This window comes from Danio aesculapii, chromosome 3 (assembly GCF_903798145.1).
Source record: "Danio aesculapii chromosome 3, fDanAes4.1, whole genome shotgun sequence".
Classification (NCBI taxonomy): Eukaryota; Metazoa; Chordata; class Actinopteri; order Cypriniformes; family Danionidae; genus Danio; species Danio aesculapii.
The window spans coordinates 53793675-53798454 of record NC_079437.1 but is presented as its reverse complement, the minus strand read 5'-3'; the positions used below and the strand labels follow the sequence as shown (position 1 = coordinate 53798454).

The following is a 4780-nucleotide window of genomic DNA, read 5'->3' as shown; positions in this document are numbered from 1 at the left end:
CTAGAATAAAAGCAGTTTTCAACTTTTTAAAAACATTTTGAGGTCAAAATTATTAGCCCCTCTAAGCTATATTTTTTCGATAGTCTACAGAACAAACCATCATTATACAATAACTTGCCTAATTACCCTAACCTGCCTAGTTAACCTAATTAACCTAGTTAAGCCTTTAAATGTCACTTTAAGCTGTATAGAAGTGTCTTGAAAAATATGTAGTCAAATATTATGTACTGTCATCATGGCAAAGAGAAAATAATTCCGTTATTAGAAATGAGTTATTAAAACTATTATGTTTAGAAATGTGTTTAAAAAAATCTCTCCGTTAAACAGAAACTATGGGAAAAAATAAACAAGGGGGCTAGTAATTCAGGGGGCTAATAATTCTGACTTCAACTGTACATAGTAAAAAAAATATATAAATAAATAAAAGCATAAAACATGACACTATTTTAATAAACATTTTCTAAAACTAGAATCTCTTTTGAGTTCACTGTGCTGTTTCTCCAAGTTATTTTCCTTTTGTAATTCCCTGCATTTTCTCAATATCCATACACAGTTGAAGTCAGATTGATTAGCCCTACTGTATATTTTTTCCCAATTTCTGTTTAACGGAGAGAATTTTTTTTAAACACATTTCTAAACAAAATAGATTCAATACCTAATTTCTAATAACTGGTTTATTTTATTGTTGCCATGATGACAGTAAATAATATATAACTATATATTTTTTTCAAGATACTAATGTTCAGCTTAGAGTGACATTTAAAGGCTTAACTGTGGTATTAGGTTAACTAGGCAAGTCATTGTAGTACAGTGGTTTGTTCTGTAGACCAGTTGTTCCCAAAGTGGGGGTCGGGACCCCCTGGGGTGTCGCAAGACAATGAGAGGGTGTTACTTAATGATATCCAAAAATCTCATAAATGTTATTTAACTATTAGATTTACCATATTTATCCATAACCTACAGAAGATAAAATAGTATTTAATAGTTACATAAAAAAGACAACAACATGGAAGTAAAAAAAAACATCAGCCTTTAATTATTTTTTTTTTTCCCATTGGATTGCGACCCCTGGGTTGTTTACGTTATATTAATGACACAGCAATAAAGTCAGATGCAGCAGATTGATTTTACAGCACAATGTTAAACTTTGACACCTTTACGCACTCAGGTACATTAAAAAGGCCACAACTGAACATGGAGGATGATCTCCAAATCAATATCTCCTGAACAAATTAATAATGACTATAAAAAAGTATATGGTTGTTAAGACTGCGGCACTTTTTGTGTTGTATGTGCACATTCTGTGCAATGTTTCTATGTTTATAACAACCTTCAAGGATAGTTTGGGTCACGAGTCACTGCACTGTAAAACCCAAAAAGTTAAGGTAACTCAAACTGTTTGAGGAAACCGATTGCAACAAACCTTTTAAGTTCAAAAACTAATCCTAATGAGTACTGTGAACTTAATCCATTTGAGTAAATGAAGTCATTTGAGCACAGTAAAACCCAATAAATGAAGAGAACTCAAACCAACTGAGTACTGTAAAACCCAATAGGATAAGGCAACTTAAAGCGATTTATTTCTTTTTTAATAAAAAAACTGCTTTAATTCTAACTGAAATAAAACAAATAAAACTTTCTGCAGAAGAAAAAGTATTATAGGAAATACTGTGAAAGAATTATTGCTCTGTTAAAGATCATTTAGGAAATAATTGAAAAAGGAAAAAAAATAACAGGAGGGCTAACAATTCTGACTTCAATTGTATATCCATAATATTGCTGCTTGGTTCATGTTTTTTTGCGGGGATTATTCCTGGTCTGCTGAAAGTCATTAATTAATTCTATAAGTTTTATTTAAATATAAACTTAAGATGGATGAATTGTGAGTAGAATTATGACACCAGTTGTTGTTGTTTTTTTACAGTTTGCCTGAAAATACTCCCATAATTCATGCAAAGCATCATGGAGCATGGTGGCAGAAAAGTGTATAAACTGGGAAATATGGCTTGCTGACGCAGGCTGACGTGTCGGGAGCACATCCACCTGAGTAAGCAGCTCGTGATTTGAGCACACCTGGGAGTCCGGAGCCGAAAGAGCTCAATGGAGCATTCAGAGCACCTGGCTCCACTGAGCAGTGATTGTGAACATGAATCCACCATGAAATGAAGCAGTCATGCTGCTGCTGTAATTACGTCGAAGCTAGAGTAAAACATCCATGGCAGCCTGGAATTTGGTCATTGTTGAATCACCACATATGTATTAGTTGACTGGCTAATTGACTGTGTGAAGCAACTGTAAAAATGGGGAAATAAAAGCAAAGGACTACCAAGTTTGTAGTTGCGTTGATATGCTTAAATGCAGTTGGTACAGATGGGTTACTTAAAACCTCATGAATTTCTATAGCTAATGAGTCAGTGTGCCATGGGCAGAATGCTGGGATGCTAACAGGTTAATATGCCAGGTTGTTGACAAACCGGTGCCCTAGATTATGCAGTCAGGCCTGATCAGAAGATATTGGAGGCAAAAAAATTAAAAAACATACTCAACTTAACTATAAATGTTATGTTATGTCTTTAATAATTGTAAGTGTTACTTTAAATAGTAGGACATTTTATATTACACAGAAAATACTTTTTTTTCTTGTTCTGAATCACTGGAAAATTACTAAACACTGTAATAGTACACAAATTATTTTAAGTGTCTTGTATTACAAATTAAGAAAAGGAAACTCAAGTCTGAAAACTGTTTGTGATTGGATCTATAAAACTATATTATTATTAATAATAATAATAATAATAATAATAATAATAATAATAATAATAATAATAATAAGTCATGTATTACTTTAATTTATAGCATTTTGGCCTAATCTTGTATTTAAATAGTGTATTTAATTTTTATTTTCTTATTATGAACTAATAATAAACCATTAAAATAATTCCAGTGATATAATAAAGTCATTAAAATCATAAAATAAATAAATAAAATATGTGATATTAATCAAATCAAAGGTAGTGCTATTACGGAAGCCATTTTGTTATCATGTGACAACATTATATTTTTATTAAAATATAGTTCCTGACTGTTTTACATATGAACATGAGCATGTGTGTGTGTGTTTGTGTGCATAATGCGTACGTCAACTGACTTATCAACTGTTTTGTAAAAGTCAATATATAACAGTTTTAAAGCATCAAAAGCATCACAAGCACAGCCAATCTCCAGATTCTCAATTTCTAGTATCCATTTTTTATCAATCTTTTTTTTTTCTCAGACATCCTTGCGTGTCATGAACCCAGCAGCACAACAGAGAAACGTGAAAGGCGCACCTGTACCAATCCAGACCCTTCTCGTAGTTCCTGTCAAAGAAGTGAGGCTCATTCCCAACGGCTCGCACGTCGGGATGAACCCGCAGCGCTTCCAGCAGAGCCCTCGTCCCCCCTTTCTTCACTCCGATAATAATGGCTTGGGGCAGCTTTTTCTCCCCGTAATCCGAGGTGCAGTTCACCACTCTGCGGAGCTCGCTGTCCGTGGTGCTGAACTCCAGGTGCTCGCGCTCTCCGGCGGCGGCAGCGCGCGACAGGCTGCTGATCGTGGCCGCCTGTGCTCGCGCCCATGCCGGCGTCCTCTCGTCGATCCCCGCGCTGTTTCTCACGCTCGAGACGGCGAGGCTCTGCTCGGTCGCCGTCCTCTCCACGAACTCCTCGTCCAGGTAGCCCTGCGAAGAGCTGGAGTAAAGTTTCTCCCTCAGCGTGACAAAAGTTGTCTCCTCGGTCACGAGTCTCCCCTGGTACACGTAGTTCTCCTGAAACTGGAAGGAGTTGTAACAGCTCATCAAGCTATAAAACAAATAGGTGACAGAAAGGGAGAGGGTGAACATGAATAAGATCTTCCGGGGCACTTTAGAAGTAAAAACCGAAGTGCTGGACCAAAATGCCATCTCTGATAGCAGCGACCCTTTCAGAGAAGTGGCCAGACATGTTTCCACCCCAAGTCTCGCATGGACACTCAACAACAATAATCTGTCACCATCAACACCGCGAACATCTGAAAGTGCGACGAGGAGCTCGAGCGCACCACGCACAGGCGCGCGCGCTCTCGCTCGCTCTTCACTTGAGCGAAACGGATGGTTAAAATTCCAGAAGAACGTCTCGGGTATCGATTTCTTATTCCGACGCTGACAGTCTTTGTCACAATTGATCGGACTGAACTTGCAGATGAGAAGGGCTGCGGTCGGGCGTCCTTCCAAACGAGCAGCCCGCTTGGATGTAGGCTGAGCGCGGTGGTGATGCTGCTGCTGCCGCTGATGGAAGTCTTGGCATCTTAGAAGAAAAGGGCCAAAGAGATGGCAAAGTCTCTGAAGTGATGCGCAGGGCACGTCCTCACCCGACAGCGCTTCTGGAGTGTAGTTTTGACACCGCTGTCCTTCACACCGCTGATTTCGAGTGGCAATTGGCGCAAACGGTGGATGTTAATCCAAACGAGGTGCTGATGTTGTATCACGCAGTCATCCTCCCACTGCTAATCCACTAACTTTGAGCGCTGGAGAGTGAGCAGCCTCGCCATAAATATTCATTGACTGCTCTCAGTGGCTGAGAGCGCAGCGCGCAGCCGTAACGCCTCGTGTTCATTGGTAGACGTGATGTGTGCATCAGCCGTGGGCTCATCCAAAAAACCCCGAATATTACTACAGTAAAAAGACCGCTGCTATACATCCACAGCTTTCGACAGAACGTGAAACAGGAAGAAAGCGTTCGGCGTTTTGGAAAGGAAAGAAAAA

At 38.7% G+C, this 4780-nt stretch overlaps 1 pseudogene; it reads right to left on the bottom strand.

Annotated features, from left to right (window-relative positions):
• Positions 1–1960: 1960 nt before the first annotated feature.
• LOC130220593 (heparan sulfate glucosamine 3-O-sulfotransferase 4-like) lies at positions 1961–4395 on the bottom strand (annotated as a pseudogene).
• Between the last annotated feature and the right edge of the window lie 385 nt (positions 4396–4780).